Source organism: Alligator mississippiensis, chromosome 3, assembly GCF_030867095.1.
Source record: "Alligator mississippiensis isolate rAllMis1 chromosome 3, rAllMis1, whole genome shotgun sequence".
NCBI lineage: Eukaryota > Metazoa > Chordata > Crocodylia > Alligatoridae > Alligator > Alligator mississippiensis.
This window is the reverse complement of record NC_081826.1, coordinates 281,325,955-281,345,197: the sequence shown is the minus strand read 5'-3', so window position 1 is coordinate 281,345,197 and position 19,243 is coordinate 281,325,955. Positions and strand designations below refer to the sequence as shown.

At 47.5% G+C, this 19,243-nt stretch overlaps 1 protein-coding gene and 1 long non-coding RNA gene across 3 annotated transcripts in view; one reads left to right on the top strand and one right to left on the bottom strand.

The window, feature by feature from the left end:
- Positions 1 to 19,243, top strand: part of SUB1 (SUB1 regulator of transcription) — a 180,141-nt gene that overhangs the window by 142,004 nt on the left and 18,894 nt on the right. Inside the window, exon 1 of one of the 2 annotated variants that reach the window (XM_014593982.3) lies at positions 18,980 to 19,064. The exons of the other annotated variant lie outside the window; for it this stretch is intronic. The gene's annotated coding sequence lies outside the window, so the exon portion shown is untranslated. Of the gene's footprint in view, positions 1 to 18,979; positions 19,065 to 19,243 lie in introns of those variants that run through there. 2 annotated transcript variants of the gene reach the window in all.
- Positions 5,987 to 19,003, bottom strand: LOC109285307 (uncharacterized). Its single transcript, XR_009461164.1, has 3 exons — positions 18,918 to 19,003; positions 18,121 to 18,258; positions 5,987 to 6,855 (listed from the first exon to the last, which is right to left on the bottom strand). It is a non-coding gene; the product is annotated as an uncharacterized LOC109285307 (long non-coding RNA).

The window sequence follows — 19,243 nt, the reverse complement described above, 5'->3', positions numbered from 1 at the left end:
GAAATAATCAGACGGCTGTAAAAACCAAAACAAACCCACACATTGCCTTTTTAAGCATTGAAGCAAAGCCTAAAATGAACTGTACTAAAGTTCAGACTGCAGGGACTCTTATTTTTTAAAAAAAGTGTTACCTCTTGGTGACAAAGCTGGTGATGAAGGAAGAACCTCACTGACCTGCAAGTAAGCAAAATGAATAAAGCCATCTATTATACCAGAAGTAAATTGGAGTATTTATAAAATGTCTTAATTCAATGAGTCGCAGGAGGCAAGAAGGCAAGCATCTCGGAACTTTATAAAATTAAAAATTATACCAAAGTTACTTAATAACATTTTGTAATGCATGTACATTATATACAATTCATATGCAGCTAAAAGTGATCCTGTAATAACAAAACATAAGTGAATAATCTAATCTGATCCTTTACCTTTTTGTTCCCCAGCCTATAAGGTGTTGCGATCACAGGTTGTATATGTTTAGAATTTATTTTTAGGGTGGCATGACGAGTGGAACAAGAGCCTTCATTATAAATTGGCAGTTTATTTTCCATTTACCATTAGAAAGCATTGGTACTGATAATTACTGAAAATGGGTAGTGCTATAGAAGAATAAAACATACCAAACCAGATATTAACTGTGCCATTTATAACAACAAGCATCAAGAATTATACAGTCAATTACTGCTATATGCCTAGAGTCCATTTTATTGAGGACCTGCAGGTTCATATTTCTCCTTGTGTTCATCCAACCATCCAAATGTTAAACTGAGTGGCTAGAATTTCTCTCTGAATAAAGAGCCAGTGCTGCAACATTACTCCCAGCCAAGGTTGTGTGTGACATGAAATGAGGTAATAATCATGAAGTAACTGGAAGAAGGATTTAAGTCCTTTTAAGGAAACCCATGAAGGAGAAGAAGCCTGAGTGAAAACACCAATACAAAAACTATTTTAAGAGCTCTGAAAAGAGAAGTTGAAAAAGTATGTACTTTGGTAGAATAAGTTTCTACTTTCTCAAAATTGGACACATTTTTTTTTTTAGTTTTTTCTTTCTTTCGTTCTTTAAAATGGAATGACAAGCCCAAAAGCCAACTATAAAAAGGCCTCCACAAAGGGAATAAGCATAAGTAGCAATACGCTACTCAGAAAAACCCTTCATTACAGAGAAGTTGCATATTTTTTCCCCAACTTTCTCCTAATACTCTTTTTCTCAAGCTGACCTGTTAGTTGGGTACAAAAACAGATTTAGTGCTTCATAGGTATTAGGTCTGGAAGGGATCTCGGAAGATCATTGAGTCCAGTCCCCTGCCCCAGGGGCAGGAAGTCAGCTAGGGTCAAAGGCATCCAAACATCAGTAAGATAGGCATCCAAACGTTTCTTTAAAAAGTCCAGAGAAGGTGCCTGCACCACTTCTGGAGGGAGTCTATGCTGGGGGCTCGGACAGTAAAGAAGTTTTTCCATATGTCCAGCCTAAAACGGTTTTGGAAGTTTGTGACCATTGGACCTTGTCATCCCTTGGGGTGCTCTGGTGAACAGACGTTCTCCCAGATCATGGGGAGCACCCCTTATGTATTTACAGGCTTCCACCAGATCCCCCCTGAGCCTGCGCTTTTCCAGGCTGAACAGTCCTATGGCTCTCAGCATCTCATCATAAGGCCTGTTCACTTGCTCTCTGATCATGTGCGTGGCTCTCCTCTAGACTCTCTCAAGCTTCTCCACATCCTTCTTGAATTGCGGAGCCCAGAATTGGATGTAATACTCCAGCTGTGGCCTCACCAAGACCGAGTACAGCGGAAGGATGACATCCTGAGATTTGCTTGAGAAGCATCTATGAATGCAAGCCAGAGTTTTGTTTGCTTTGCCAGCTGCAACATTGCATTGATGACTCATGTTCATGTGGTCAATCATGACCCCCAAGGAGCCTATAAGCATGATGTGGGGTTCTACCCCTCCCCGCTGAGGTGGAGTGCCTTGCATTTATCCATATTGAATGTCATCAGGTTTTTATCTGCCAACTTTCTAAGCCTATCAAGGTCAGCCTGGATCACCAGCCTATCCTTGGGTGCGGACGCTCTACCCCAAAGTTTGGTGTCATTAGCAAACTTGGCCAGTCTGCTTCTGAGACCACTGTCCACGTCGTTAATAAACACGTTAAAGAGAACAGATCGAAGGACGGAGCCTTGGGGGACACGACTGGTCACAGAGCGCCATGATGATTCACTTCCGTTGACTGCTACTCTCTGGGTCCAACATCGGAGCCAATTCCCCAGTCATCAGACTGTGATGTAGTGAAGGCCGCAATTGGCCAATTTTTCCATGAGTAGATCATGGGACAACAGATCAAAAGCTTTTTTAAAGTCCAGATGATGTCAATCTCTTCTCCCTTGTTCAGGAGATATGTCCCCTGGTCATAGAAGGAAATGAGATTGGTCAGGCAAGACCTAGCCACAACAAACTCATGCTGGCTATCTGTCAGGATGTTGTCATCAGCCAGCTTGTCAAGAATGGTCTCTGATAATTTTTTCAAAACATCTTCCCAGGGATTGAGGTCAAGCTGATTGGATTGTAGGTCCTGAGATCTATTTTCCTCCCTTTTTAGAAGATAGGCACCACATTGGACTTCTTCCAATCTTTGGGTACTTCACCTGAGCACCACGAGTTCTTGAATATCCTTGCCAACGTTTGGGCTATGATGCCTGACAGCTCCTTGAGTACTTGGATGGAATCCGTCAGGACCAGCTGACTTGAAGGTGTCCAGCCTCTCAAGGTGTTCCTTTACAAGGTCTGCACCAATGTTGCGTATAAATTCACCCTCACCCTGGCCGTCCGCATCATGTTAGGCAGGGTGATCTGTGGCGGAGCACCTTTGGGGTGCTCGCCATGTTGCAGGGGCTGCAGTAGGCTGGGGCAGAGCAGGGAAGGCAGCCAAGTGGAGCCCCCCAGATCTCATTTTAAGGGGACAGGTGTGTGGCAGAGCACCTTTGCAGGTACTCATCACTTGAGGGCTCTCACAGGCTCCATGGGGAGCCTGTTTTTGAGAAGCAGCAGGAGAAACCTTCCCCTGGTACCATTTAAAGGGGGAAGATGTGTGGCAGAGCACTGTGGGTGCCTGCCACTTTAAGATCAGAGCCAAGCAGCCAGCAGGTGCTTGACAGAGGCAACTATTTTAGATCCCTGGCTGCCTATATAGACAGCTCAGTTCCCTGCTGGCTGGGGAGGCAGTAACATCTGGCTGCAAGGCTCCATAACATCCTGGAGGTAAGGGAGGAGCTATAGGGATTGGATTGGAGGCTCCTGGTCCTGGGCATGACCTAAAGCTGCACCCTGCCAGGAGTGGGTGGCCTGGTAGGGCTCTCAGTGGTGCGGGAGCCCCCAGGAAATGCCAGGCCAGTTACCACCCTGGTGAAAGGCGGATAGGGGCACCTTAACCCTAGCCCTCACTTTCGGGTGGGTTTATATAACATCAGAGTGAGTGGGGGCCAGGCACGGTTGAGGCTGCCTGAGCCCTGTGGGATGCAATACCCCAAGGAGGAAGACTTGGGGCCAGGCATGGCTGCAGCCACCTGAGCCCTGCAGGGTGCAAGACCCCGAGGAAAGGTAGTGGAGGCCAGGCACGGCTACGGCCACCTGAGCCCATGAGAGAGGGAAGCCCCATGGCCCTGAGTGAAGGGGGCGGTGTGGAATCCTAGAGAGGGGGCGGAGATGGGGAGCCCCAGTGAAGGGGGAGAAGAACCAGAGGGCCCAGTACGTTTTTATACACATAGTGTTGCCCCTGGAAGGGCCCAGAGTAAGCTTAGACCTGGTTGGGTAATTAGCTGGCCACTACCCCGGTGAGGGTCGCGGGAGAGGCCCAAAAGATGGTATGTCTGCCACCCAAGGGATGGACTAGCTAAGCCTATGGCCTAAGGGCCCAAGAGGGAGCAAGGCAGAATAAGTTGTCGATGGATGAAAGAGACCCTGTGAGAGAGGGTGGAGTGTGCGAGGCCCAAGTGAGAGGTGGGCAGTATGAATGTGCGTGTGACTGAGGCCTGACGGCACAGCCTAAGCTTGCTCCGGTGGTAGGCTGGGACCATGGTAACATCTGGATGCCATCTGTGAGGCATGGGCTGTGGTGTAGGGGAGGTACAGAGCTGCAGATAGCACCCCCTGGCATTGGGGCATAAAATGGGCAGCCTCCTGCCTTAATTATCATCATATTAATTACCAACAAGGTGTGGCAGGCGAGTCAGGTGGGTGGCGTGCCCAAAGGCAAGTGGGGAACCTAGCACTGTGGCTAGACGGGGAGCCCCACTTTGTCACACGGTTCCTTTTGGCTGGTGAGAAATTGATGCAAAGTACCCATTAAGCAGGTTGGCTTTTCCCTGGGTGTTGGTTGTCAATTGTTCCATTTGGTTTAGCAGGGGTCCAATGGTGCCCTTGCTTTTCTTCCAACTCCCCACATATCTGAGAAAGGACTTTTTACTGTCCTTGATAAGTGTAGCCAGTTGGAGTTTGGTTGCAGCCTTGGCTTTCCTGGCTTTGCTTGGATCAAGAAATGGCACAGATGTGAAGCGTTAACTCATTAAGCAGAAGTAGGTTTTTCCTTGATGATGTGCTTGTTTTTATATATATTTAAAGACTTGAAAGATATTTATCATTCTCTATTTTGGTTTCTGTTTAATGACTACAAAAGTTTACAGTACTGGGTTTACAAGACTAAGAGAAAAATGTTGATTTAAAGAGAGCAGAGTAGCCTGCAAGTTACAAAGGCCTGAACCATTGTTTTTATCTAGTACAACATTTGGTTCATCAGGTAAACAGTCTGAAGGGAATAGTTTCTATATTTAAACATCTGGAAATTTTTGTATAGTCCTAAAAAAAAAAGTATCACCTAGAAAGGCAGACAACTTTTTAATAAGATGTCTGCTCTACAATGTTGGAATTTTTCCAGTTATAGCTAATAGCATATAAAAAGTTAAAACATATCCAGGAAAGATAATTATGCATCTGTGTAGCCCCACTTAATGCTGCTTCCATTTTCTTTCCTCTTTCTTTCCCAAATTTAGGACTTTTACTCCCTGCCTTTGCTTACTCGAATGTTACTGCTTTTGTGGGACTATAATTTCAAGTGCATAGCTTTTTAAAAGCATTCTCACCCAGGTGCGATCAATAATTAGATAGGCTGACAATTCTGGACATTTATCACCTTATATGTATTTCAGTGGGTGAAGAACCATATGCAAGTGTATGGTAGTGTTAGAGTGATGTTGCAGCTGTGTTAATCCAGGAATTATGCGAGAAGCAAAAGATTTTTTCAGGTGATATCCTTTTTTGGACCCACTATATAGCTGGGAAAAGTTAGATAAGCTTTTGAGGAATTAAAATGAAGAATGCTTTGTATTTGAAAACTTGTCTAACTTTTCCCAACTATACAATTTGTCCTTATAACAGGGGGCCTGCTTGGGGTCCGTCTACTGACGGCCCTGTCCACCTGTTCTGGGCCAGCCATTTGCCTTGTCGCTTGCCACTCCTTATTGTTAATTAATTAATTAATTAATGATCTTAATTAGGCGGGAGGCTGCCCATTTTCTTGCCCTGATGCTCAGCTATCTGTGGCTCTGTTCCTCCCCTACACCACAGCCTAAGCCTCGCAGGTGGTATTTATAAATTCCTCTTTATGTTGGGGTCTCGGCCACTGTGGGCTTACCCCTTCTCTCTCTAGCTAGGCCTGTCAGTAAAAAACCTGCTAATCAGGGCTTGACTCCAAGGCTCTACTTCTTAAAAACTCACTTGGGCTCCTGCGCTCTCTCTGGCGCTGAGGTCTGCTCATGCCTGAATACTGGCACCGGGGCCCCCACACTGCAGTGGGCCCCCCAGTGAGGACTCCTCCTTCCCCAAATAGCCTCATCCCGATCCTTCAGGTATTAACATCCAATGCAAAACATAGGCTTCTATGGCCATATAATGGAAAAAATGATAATAAAGAAATAAGAGAGGCAACATGCCTGCTTACTTTAGATGATCATGCTTCTGGCTTACAGCGTGGCATATTCTTCTGAAAGAGACTGCGGCCGCGGCCCCACGATCATTGGGAGTCCCCTCTCTCCTGCCCCTCTGACCTTCTCCACTTGCCATTTGTAGGATCCTGGCCTTCCTGTTCCTGTCACTTGACCGGCTGGCAGGGCTTGAGCCTTAACCCCTACTTGACTGGCTGGCCGTGACTGGAAGGTTCTGGATTTAAAGGTACCACCCTGTCTCTTAGAAACAGGGCTAGGGTTCTCTGTTACAGTCCCGTAAAAGATATCACCTGAAAAAAATCTCTGTTTCTCATATGTAATTGTAGATGTTTTACATATTTCTAACGACAACTAAATTAAACTTTTCCTCCTCCATTTTTTCCCTGCAAGCTACACTAGAGTACAAAAATGACTGAGGAACTATGGAATGGTTTATCTGGAAGACTGAAGTACCTTGGTTGCAGGTAGTAGTTTTGTAATGGCATTGTGGGAGAAGTGGTTCAGGGAATCTGCAGGAAACAAGACTTGTTTGTTAATAACTTTTATTGGATCACCTAAATATTTGGGAGAGATGTTAGACAAGCTTCTAGGCTTAAAATGCCTTTCCTCGTATCTTGGAATGGAGTGGATGCAGTTTAACCAAAATATGAGGTAAAACAATTGCATTTATTTGCTGCTCCTTCTACTGCAGTTTTTATTACTAGTATCGGTTAAGCGTCTTGATTTATTTTTTTAAGGAGTGGCAGAAGAGAAAGATAAGGATCTCATTTCATTTCCAGGTCATAGTAAACTGAAGTCCTTATCCTGTCCTGTGATCTGGACGTCCAAGGTTTCTACCAACATGAACCTTATTGCCAGAATCTGTCTGAACAAAGGATGATAATTAATAGCTGCAAAAGAGAGCAACTTAACATAGGACATACTTACTTACGCTACTAAACTAAGAGATATATCTGGCTGGAGATATACCTGGCTATTATGCTGTAGATCCAAGCATTCTACTATCCAACACAAGACAAAAACGTGGAATCAGTTATCACAACAAGAGCCACCTTACAGGCCATCAGCAACACAGGAGAGAGTCAAGACAGTAGTACCCAGAACATCACCATCATTTACTTAACACAACACACTCTATCCTGCCCTGAAATATCTGTAGTTTCCTAAAAGCTGAACATCTGCCCAGAGAAACAGATTGACAAAGAATTAGAAGAATTTGACAGTCTTTGCCTGGAAGTATGTGTCTACAACCAAGACAGGACCACCTCTAACAACCCTCCTGCCACAACACATAAAACAAACAGCAACAAAATATTTGGCTGGACACCTTCCACAGGACATAACTACACATTGGACTATTATACCAACTGTTTCAGGAAGAAAGCTAACAGCAAAATTCTCAACAAAAGCCAGGACCATGACAACCTCTATTCATCAGAGAGGACAGATATTCAATCCCCAAGATCAAACAATAAGATAGAGAAGCCTCAAGCGCTGGAGCTGGCTGTCTTCCCTGCCTCACAGTGGAGGGCGCCTGGGGCTTCCCTCCCTTGCAGCGCAGCCCAGGCAGGGAAAGCAGCCGACTTCAGCATGTGGGCTTCCCTCCCTGCTGTGCGAGTCAGGGGCTATGCAAGCGGCAGGGAACACTGGCAGTACAGGCAGTCTGGCAGAGGCTGTGTCCCTCTCTGCGATGTGCAGCACTGGCCAGAGCTGCGCCCTGCTGGGCACCTCTGCCCTGAGTGCCATGCCTGCTGCTGCACCATGGGGGGAGTGTGGGGGGTCCCCACACTCCTCCAACCTCCCTCACACCCACACCCTACCTCCACAACCGCCCACATATGAACAAACCCCCAACCTACCATATGCCCACCCCACACACAGCTACGCTCCCCCACATCCTACCACACACCTACACCTCCCACACCCCACCATACCCTCCCCCCCACAATATACAAAACGAAGAATTTATTTTGGAATTATTATGCAGTCACCTCTACATACACAACACAAACACAAATCATGACAAAAATATTGTATGCTTTGGTTTTTTTCTGGTTCTAAGATGGCAACCCGCCTCTCCCAGAAGGAGTTTTTTCCTGGGGCCAAGGGGACGGGAGACTTCCCATAGCAGAGGTCAGGGGTTAGGGGGTGGGACTTCTGGTCCCAAAATGGTTACAAGGGGGCAGGACAATGGTCAAGGGGCGGGCCACTCATGTGGCTCTCGACAGCTCGCCAAAACTTGTTAAGCGGCCCTCCAGCTGAGAACATTGCTTGCCCCTGCTCTAAATGGTGCCTCTCAGGTACCCTTGTGGTCCATCCCTTCTGGCCATAGCTAGTCCTCCAGTTCTCTACCAGGTGCAGATCACTCAGAACCGTTTCTGGGTCTCGCTGGGGTCCCAGCAAGTCTCCGCCCAGTTGCTGCTGGCTCTTCCAGCTTCTGTGGGTACCTACCATATTTACCTGAATGCAAGATGACCCTGAATGCAAGATCCTCCAATAATTAGATTCTATACATGGAAAATTTGTAAATTCATTATAATTTTCCACATATAGAATCTAATTACTGGAGGGTCATCTTCAATTCATCCTCTTCCACAACGGCAAGTGGAGCGGGGAGGGGTGGTGAGGGGGACAGTAATGGGGCAGGTGGTAGGGGATAGACAGTGGGGAAGGCAGTAGGAAGAGAAGTATGGTAGGGCAAATTGGAGGCAGTAATGGGCCAGGTAGTGGTGGGGAGACAAATTGGCCCCTACTTCCACCCCCTCCCGCACTTACCCTCTATCTTGCCTGTCCCCTGACCCCCCCGTAGCCTCAGGTTGCCTCAATTCTCTTGCCCTCTGGTCCCCCCTCCACCACACTTTTGCCACCTGCAGCCTCGGGTCCCCAGCCCCCTTCCTCCCATCCCCATACAAGCCTCTTCTATGCTGACAGGCTTTATCTTTGCTTCAGCCTGAGGCCACTGTTGCTATGGGGCTGGGCTGGAACAGCAGTGCCGGCTCTGCAGTATTGCTACAGGGCCAGGCTAGAGCCATGCTTTGTGCTGCAGCAGGGACAGACCCTGCTGGCAGGGAGCAAAAGTAAGGAGGAATATAGCAGAGGGGAAGAGAGAGGGAGAAGCTGCTGGGGAGGAGTGGCAGGGCATGCAAAGGCATTAGGGGCACAGGCAGTGGCTCTGGCTCTGGCTCCAATCCCAGGTTGGCGCTAGAGTCACAGCAGCTGCCCTGTGTAAGGCTAGGGGCTTTTTTTCCCCATGTTAAATTGGGGGAAAAAACCCCTCATCTTCCAATTGAGTAAATGCAGCACATTGCCTAAGTTCCCCTATTGCAGCCCAGGCCAGCAGGAATTTGATCCTCACTTAGAGTAAGGACCAGACTGCCCTTTCTGGTTGAGGGTCCAGGCTTTTAGTATGCTGCACCCCTTTTGATCACATGGCCTCTTCCTCGGCTAGGGGTTTCCAACTAGCCCACTACTCAGCCTGCCCTGAGTTGTTGTAGTTTCAGCTCAGCCTCTGCCCTGTCACTTGCTGCTCCTTAACTCCCTGTGCATTTCCCTGGCTGCAGTTTAGTATGGCATACTAAATCTACCTGCTCTTCCCCTGGCCTTTGCCAGGCTGTCTACCTAACTGCAGTCTTTTGATGCTGGCTTATTGTCTCTCAAGTAGCAGGGGCCCCTGCTACACCGTCATACATACCTATGTCCACAAAACCAGCAATCATCCCAAACACACCAAAAACATTTGATGTCAACAGACATCAAATGGGATGCATCTTTGCCTTAACAATAGATGCAAAATCTGTCAACACATCTTCATGACTACAGCAATCAACAGCCTCTTCAGTGAACCCATCAGAATGCATGGATCCTACACAGGCCTTTCCCAAAACATGATATAGCTGATCCAATGCACCAAATGCCCTTATGGCAACTATGTGGGTGAAGCTAAACAGCAACTATGAACGAGAATGAACTCTCACAGGAAGGAGAAGACAGGAACACACATATGCCAGCAGGAGCCCATTTGTCACAGAACAGCTGCTCCCTCTCTGACCTTACTATCCCTATGTTTAAGGGAAATCTACCAAATACCTGTAAAGGTGAGTCACAGAACAAAAATGGATAAATGCCTGGACATTAAGAACAAAGGACTGAACACTAATGTTGAATCTATGGCAGGGGTGGGCAAAATGTGGCCCACCAGGCCATTCTATCTGGCCCACGGGGCCCCTAAAAATTTTAGAAAATTAATGTTTATCTGCCCCTGGCTGCCTGTCATGCGGCCCTGAATGGCTTGCCAAAACTCAGTAAGCGGCCCTCTGCCCAAAATAATTGCCCACCCCTGCTCTATGGCATACTAAATCTACTTGATTCCTGACATTCTTCCTTCACAGCTAATACCTCCCTTTTGATTGGTCTTGATTAGTCAAGCTTCAATGCTTCTGGTAATTATTTTTCCCCTACCCTTGGGAATTTCTTCCTTCTCCAATTTCACAGCCCTTTCTACTGTTTTTCATCATTGCTGCGCCTGCTGTGCCTGCTTCTTTCCTCTGACCTGATAGAGAATGCCTTGCATTTAAAAGCTTTTCTAACTTCATCCCAGCCATACAGTTGGTCCAATAAAATATATCATCCACAAAAATCCTTGCCTCTTGTATATGCTACTGCTTTCTAATATAGAATCTATTCATGTTAAGAAAATGCTTGTCTCCTTTAGATAAAAAAAGATTTCTCTACATTTTTTTAAATAGTGTCCTTCCCAAGAATTCTGTTGGAAACTTGTCTTTCACTCTATCCTTTCTGAAGTTATCCTCACTTTGCTGTGAGGGTGATGAAACAAATATTCTCCTGGTCTAGCTTAATACTAAATCTTCTTGAAAATGGGGAGGTGAAGTAATTGATGTGACATTGCTTTTTGGTGCTTTAGTCCATGTTTTTGTCAGTTAGAGCTTCAATAGTTTGCCCATGACCCAGCATCTCATAAATAGCTACTTCAATAAACAATGTATCGGGAAGTGAACTTGAGGCTGCTTTTGTTCCTCTTTCCGATCACCTCCTGCTGAACTCTTTATAAAAATATACTATTGTTGCAATAGTAACCTGGTGCAACTCCATTAGTAATAATGGTGGAAGCACATGGTCAGGGTAGCCTTAACAACATGGGTGTCTTAACCATAATCAATCAGGGTGTTTATACAAGTGCCCTGAGTGTGTGTGTGTAGGGGGGTATGTTTTAAGAGCAGTTCCAAGAGCCCCTCTAATTAAAGTGCTGAGAGCATCTCGTGTATCAGCATCCCCACACTTTAAAATGGTGTTGGGGGTGCTTTATCTAAAGCTCATCAAATGAGCTTTAGATAAATTGCCCCTTCTGCCATTTTGAAGCGCAGGGATGCTGATACATGAGTTGCTGGAGGCTGCTGGAGTGTGGTAATTATCATGCTCCAACAAACTCGATTAATGGAGTCTGCTCCGACACACTGTAATCATAGCATGTCAGAGCAGCCTCGCTGCTTGTGTATTGGAGCTCTTAGCTTGCACTGATTTTGGTGAGAACCATGGGCGATGTGTGGGGGTGCATGCGGGTGCACATGCACCCCCTGAGTTTGGCAGTGCACCCCCTGCAAAAAGCGCTGCTGATGCTGCTGGTGGTGCCTGTGGGCAGTTGCTGTTTGCCACACGACTGCCACTGCCAGTGGCATCTTTGGGTGGTCCCCAATCACCACGGGCTGCTGCCGCTGCTGCTGATGGTGTCTGTGGGTGGTCACCAACACCACTGCCTGCCTCTGAGGGCAAGTGGCATTCATGGTGAGAACAGTGGTAGTCAGTTTAACTCTGTATTGATGATGCGGGGGTTTGGACTAGATGGTCATTAAGTTATCCAACCCTAATTTTCTGATTCTATGATGCAATGATAGTGAGCATTTTTAAAGAAAAGTTTGTTGTAGGTTGAAACCAGGCCCTTAGCATACTCTGTTTAAGACAGCTTGGAGCAATGGGCATACCACAGCATGAAGCTAATCTTGGTCCAGAATATTACCATAGCCTGGGTTCACATTTGAAGTGGTAATGTTAAGAGACCCTGTCTTCCCTCATTGAGTATGTGCAACATAGGATCTTTTCTTTCTCTACGAACAGAAAGGAAGGGGTTTGGCTTATTTCAGCATCTAGGTTGTACCTTATTTGATGGCTGAGGTGACTGTACTTTTCTCTTCCTGATATATTATGCAGAGTACTTTGTGGAGGTGTGTTGGTAGGGTCCCTTTGAGCAGTGGTTCCTGGAGTAATTCTAATAAGATGAATGAAGCAGTCTATTCCTCCTGAGCTGTTGTTGTAAGCTCACTATCGATAACTTCAGGCATCAATGCACTCATCACCTTGTATAGGAGAGATTGAATAGATAAAAGGGGTGGAGGTGTAGCTCTCTATGTTAAGGAAAGCTACGTGTCCCCGCAGGCTGATGTTGGCGACCAAGGTGGACAATTGGAGACCCTCTGGGTTAAAATCCATGGGGAACATGGCACAGGGGACACAATGGTGGGAGTCTACTACAGACCTCCCACCCAAAGTCAAGAGCTTGACCAGAAGTTCACCTGGGAACTGGCTGAGGCCGTATGCTCCAGGACCATGGTTGTCATGGGTGACTTCAATTACCCATACATCTCATGGGAGGTTCACTCAGCAAAATCCAAGTGGTTGCAAAGCTTCCTATCATGCATGGATGACCTCTACCAGACTCAAGAAGTCTACCAGCCAATGAGAGGTAAAGCGCTGCTCGACCTGGTACTGGCTACTGGGCATGACCTAAATGGTGACCTAGTGATCAATGGGAAGCTGGGTGACAGCAACCACGAACTGATCACCTTCACTATCTGCCATAAAGCTGGCAAGTCTGTCAGCAACACTGAAGTCCTTGACTTCAGGAAAGCTGACTTTAGACAAGCTCAGGAGGCTTGTCAGTGAGGCCCTAAGGGGCCATGACCTCAGGGGGAGGGGAGTCCAGGAAGAGTGGTTGCTCCTCAAGGGAGTGATCCTCGATGCACAAGCTAATTCTATTCCATCTCAGAGGAAAGGCAGCAAGAGGGCACAGCAGCCCCACTGGCTCTCCAGGGATCTAGCAGAGCTCCTGAGGCTAAAAAGAAAGGCCTACAAAGGATGGAGGATGGGATTCACCTCCAAGGAGGAATATTCTGCACTGGTCCGGTCCTGTAGGGAGCAGACCAGGAAAGCCAAGGCTGCAACTGAACTCCAACTAGCTTTGAGCATCAAGGATAATAAAAAGTCCTTTTTCAGATATGTGGGGAGCCAGAGGAAAAGCAAGGGCAACATTGGACCCCTGCTGAACCAGATGGGACAACTGACGCCTAGGAAAAAGCCAACCTATTAAATGGGTACTTTGCGTCTGTCTTTCATCAGTCCTATGGGATGCCCATGCCCACTACGGGACAGGGAGGTTTGGGTGAGGGAGATCCCTTGCCCTCCATCAATGCGGACCTCATAAAGGAACACCTTGAGAGGCTGGATACCTTCAAGTCAGCTGGCCCTGTCAATTTACAACCCGGGGTACTCAAGGAGCTGGCGAGCATCATAGCCCAGCCTCTAGCAGAGATCTTTGAGAATTCCTGGCGCTCTGGTGTAGTGTGCGAAGACTGGAAGAAGGCCAATGCAGTGCCTATCTTCAAGAAAGGGAGGAAAGTGGATCTGGCAAACTATAGGCCCATAAGCCTGACTTCTATCCTGGGGAAGGTCTTAGAAAAGTTTATTAAAGAGGCCATCCTGAATGGACTGGCTGACGCCAACATCCTGAGGGATAGTCAGCACGGGTTTGTAGCGGGTAGGTCTTGCTTGACCAATCTCATTTCCTTCTACGACCAGGTGACCTATCACCTGGACAAGGGAGAAGAGATTGATGTCATATATTTTGACTTCAAAAAAGCCTTTGATCTGGTATCCCATGATCACTTCTTGGTGAAACTGGCCAATTGTGGCCTTTGGTCCACCACGATCTGCTGGCTGGGAAATTAGCTCCGTGGTTGGACCCAGAGGGTGGTAACTGATGGAAGTCAATCGTCATGGTGCCCTGTGACCAGTGGGGTCCCCCAAAGCTCTGTCCTTGGACCCATATTTTTCAACATCTTCATTAATGATGTGGACATTGGAGTCAGAAGCGGACTGGCCAAGTTTGCCGATGACACCAAACTTTGGGGCAAAACATCCACACCTGAAGACAGGAGGGCGATCCCAGCTGACCTGGACAGGCTCAGCAAATGGGTGGATGAGAACCTGATGGTGTTTAACACTGAAAAATGCAAGATTCTCCACCTTGGGAGGAAAAACCTGCAGCATCCTTATAGGCTCGGCAGTGCTACACTGGCTAGCACTAAGAAGAAAGAGACTTGGGGGTCATGATTGACCACAAGATGAACATGAGCCTGCAGTGCGATGCTGCGGCTAGTAAAGCGACCAAAACGCTGGCTTGCATCCATAGATGCTTCTCAAGCAAATCCCGGGACGTCATTCTCCTGTTGTACTCAGCCTTGGTGAGGCCACAGCTGGAGTACTGCATCCAGTTTTGGGCCCCACAATTCAAAAAGGATGTGGAGAAGCTTGAGAGAGTCCAGAGTAGAGCCACGCGCATGATCTGAGGTCAGGAAAACAGACCTTACGGCGACAGGCTGAGATCTATGAGGTTCTTTAGCCTGGAAAAGCGCAGGCTCAGGGGTGGTCTGATGGCCACCTATAAGTTCATCACGGGTGACCACCAGTATCTGAGAACGTTTGTTCACCAGAGCGCCCCAAGGGATGATGAGGTCGAATGGTTATAAGCTACTGCAAGACCGTTTCAGGCTGGGCACAAGGAAGAATTTCTTTAATGTCCGAGCCCTCAAGGTCTGGAATAGCCTGCCATCGGAGGTGGTTCAAGCACCTACATTGAACACCTTCAGGAGTAAATTGGATGCTTATCTTGCTGGGAGCCTATTACCCCAGCTGACTTCCTGCCCTTTAGGTGGGGGGCTGGACTCGATGATCTTCCGAGGTACCTTCCAGCCCTAATGTCTATGAAAGTCTATGAAATCAAAGTGAGGTCATGTTTCCAGTCTTTTTTTTACAGTTTGTTTTGCTAGAAATGTGTATTTTTAATATGAAAGCTAGAATTCTCATTTAATCACATGACTCAGATGCTAAGGCCCTAGACACAGGTTTATAACCCTTATGCATCAATTTGGCCTCAAGCACCTACTCATCTATGGACCATGACATACAAGCAGTTGACAAGGTATGCACATGCCCTACAGAATCTTTCAGCAAGGAAATGAAACATGCTCATTAAAGTTAAGCAAAATAACTGGTTTATTTTCTGTTTGGAGTCTTGGGTCTTCTCTACATGACAAGGTTTTGCTGGCATAGCTATCTGGACTACAGGATGTAAAAAGACCACATCCTGTAGTGTAGATGAAAGCTGTGTCAGCAAAACCCTGGGTGTGTACACAACCCTGCAGAGGAAGGTTTTTGCTGTTCAGGAGAGCTGGTGTAACTCTGGTAGCACAAAACCTCCTTCTGTCAGCAGAAGTGTGTATACACCAGGGTGTTCTGTCACTGTAGTTAAAGCACAAGCAGCCCTGAGGTGTAAACTAAGTTTACCATAGCAAGGGTGGGAAACTAGGTGATGGTGGGAGGCTAAGGCCTAGTTTACCTTGCCAGGTTTTAACTCTACTGTAGTTCTGCTGGCAGACTTCACATGACAGCAATGATGACAATGATGATGAGGAACAAGATGGAGGCAGTGAAAAAGAAGGGATGAGCAATGAGGACAACAGAGAAAATGATGATAGCAGCGATGATGAAGAGAGCAACACAGACTAAAGACTAGGGAGAACAGAAGGGTAAGGGAGGTGGAGAGATGGAAAGGGAGCAGGAGGTAGAAGGAGCAGAGGCAGGCCAGCGTGACTGTATTGGCGATATGGATGGGTGCGTGGGTGTGATTATTGTAATGGGAATTTGATACTGTAATGGTGTATATGTTTGAGGGCCTGTCAAGTGAACTGGACCATTCTTCACAAGACAGGGAGGTGAAAGTAGAGGAGTGATTGTGTACATATATATGTATAAGTATATAAATATATTTTTTGCAAAAAACCCAAACAAATGTCACATACATTTATACTCAATGCTCCTTTGTCGTGGCAGAAACTTCTTTTTTGTCAGCCAAATGAAACCATCTCTGTCAAGCTAAGTAAAGCTTCTGCCACATACTAGCAGCTGACAGAAGGCACATATAGACACTCTTGTATCTGCTGCTGGCCACCACAGTCCCTTCAGCAGCTATTGCTTCCCAGGATGTACTTGGTACTCTGCTATAATTGCAGTGGTACTGCATAGTTGCCAGAAGTGCATGGATGCAGGACTGCTCTGAGTGCAGCTGCTGTTTGCTACTACGAGTCAGTGTAGACAAGGCTATGTAGGTTGTAGCCGTGTTGGACATAGGCAGACAAGGTTCTTTGGGTAAATCTGATATCTTTAATTAGATCAACTCAAATAGATGGAAAAATTCTTTTTAGCAAGCTTTTGGGTTTAAATACCCTTCATCAGGCTGAGGAAGCATCTGCAGTTGGTGTGTGCTGTTCCTGGATGGAATGAATAGTAAGGAAGCCAGAGGCTGGTCTGCATGCAAGAAAGGCAGTCAGGGAAGATGTAAATTGAGGAGTCAGTGAATGAGAGGAATGGGGGGGGGTGGGAGGCAAGGAATGAATGTAGCTGGTAAATAGTGGAGAGGTACCTGGAGAGTCAGATATCAGGAAGATTATAATGTGTCATAAATCCAATGTCTTAATTTAGTCTATGATTTTTTTGTATACAGGAGGTTGATGAAGTGCAGTTCATAGGCTCATCTGTGAAAGGTGTTTTGTAAATTCCCTTTGAGGATTAGAATGAAATTGGAAAGCGAGTGGTTTTCTTGTAAGAAATGTGCCCCCACCAGTAATTGGGTATTCTTGTCTTTAATAGATTTCTGGTGTGCATTTATTCTGGTGCGCAGTTGTTGTTTGGTCTCTCCTATGTATTTTCCATCAGGGCATTTGGTGCATTGGATGAGACATATATTACATTTCTGGAGGTGCAGCTGTAGACAAGGCCAGTATTGTCAGTGGTTGAAACCAGTGAAGGACCCTAATAAACGAAGTTTGCTAAGCACCCAAGAGTCATGTCAGTGCAAGAGAAGTACTCAGTACAGGATGAGCAGCTTGATTCTTCAGAATACCTATTTATCTTGGGCATTCTCTGAAAATCGCTGCCACACTAACATTTAATCAGGATGGACACAACCAGCTTATGTAATAAAGAGATGTTTAGACTATGTAATGATAAAGAGTAGGGGTAGGCAACCTCTTCTCACTGTGGGTCAGAATGACCCATCACAGGTTGGAGGTGAGCCGGTGGATGGGTGCTAAGATCCTGGTACCACTGCTGCTTGTCCCCCCACTGGCTCCAGGAAAATGTCCCCAGCCAGTGCTTCTCCTCATGGTGGCATGGAAAGAGCACCTGCAGGAGGTGTCCTATATTGCCAGATGCTACTGAAGCCCCATCTGTGGGCCAGAGCCAAAGGTTCTGCAGACCAGATCTGGCAGGTGTGCTGTAGGCTGCCCACCCCTGATTTAGAGGTCTTCTGATAAAGAATTTACAACCTAAGCAGAAGGACTGGTGGGAAAAAACAAGACTTGACCGTAGGGCTGGTAATTTTTTCCCAAAGTTCTGAGTTATAAAGACTGCTATAATTTTTCTGTGGATGTAGAACCTGCTAAATAACTGACTTGGTTTAACCTCAATAATTATTAACCCAGAGACTGACTTAGCTCCCCAATTATACCTTCTTACTCAAGAATATGTGCCAGAAGGATAATGTACTTATGTCAACTATTGCAATTTTTATCACAGGTCTCCCAATATACTTCTCAAAGCACACGGTCCTGAAGTCAAGTGATTCAAGTTCAATTTTTCTAGAAAATTAAAAAAACCTACATGCTTGTAAAGGAAAGCTTGAAAATGTGTGCGTAACTTAGAGGCTCAAAAAGCAAAGGAAGAGATTCTTAATATTATTAAGTTGATATTTTGAATGTTTAGGACTGATAATACTGGGACTCACCAAGCGATAATAGGCTTCTGATTCTTTCAGATCAAAAGAAGGTTGGGGGAGGGCGCAGACAGAAGAATGCTTTGGAGGGCGGCCGGGAGCGCTGGAACACGTCCCGGCGCAGCCCGGGCAGGTTTTGGACGTGGAGAGCTACACAAACAGGCAAGAGAGCAGAGGGTGAGTGTAGTGTTTATGCAAAATGACACCGCTGGACAAATGAAGGTCTCTGGCTGCAGAGCAGGCAGCAATACTGCATAAGGCTCTACCCATTCTCCAACACTAGAGGTGTCATCATTCAGAACCAACCCTCAGGAGATTAACCAGGGGGCTGTTCAGTAGCTACAGCAGCGGGGGTCAACCTTCCTGCCAAAACACTAATGCCTGTACCCCTCCCCCCAGTGCCACTCCGCTCCTCTCCTCCTGCTTTGCTTCCTACTCCCTGCCCTGTGCTCCCTGCCCGCCTGCTGCTCTGCCTTGTGCCCAGTGAATGCCCGAGCTGCTGCTCTGCTTTCTGCTCTATCCTGTGCTCCCTGCCCAATGCTTATTCTGCTACCTGCCCACTCAGCCACTCTATTTTCTGCTCCTTGCCCGATCTGCTGCTCTGCTGCCTGCTCCCTCCCGTGCTTCCTGCCCTATCCGCTGCTCTGCTTTCTGCTCCCTGTCCAATCTGCTTTGGGCCCCGAGGCTTCCCGTGCCGCTCAGCTGCCAGCGCCCCCCGGGGCCTACGCTCAGCCCGCGACGCGGCACGTCCCGGCCCCACGACACTCCCCCCCACCCCCCGGCCACGTGCCACGAGCCCCAAACCTCACCACGCAGGCGCGAGGGCCGACCTTAGGCCCCGCCCCCCACGTGGTGCGAGGCGGCGCGCAGGCGGGGCCCAGCCGGAGACGTCATTTCCGCTTGTGTCGCGGTGAGGTGCGGAGCTGCGCGTGGAGCGGGACGGGACGGGACGAGACGTGAGTGCCGGGGGGTCTGCGCCCGCCGCCGGCCTGGGGGGGCGGGCGCGCGCCGCCATCTTGTCTCCCCGCCGCGGGCTGGGGGCGCGGGGCGGCGGCAGCAGCTTCCGCGCTCGGGTCCCGCGTCCCGCTGCGCTCGGGGGCGGCCGGCTCCGCGCTGCCGCTGCAGCCGCCCGGGT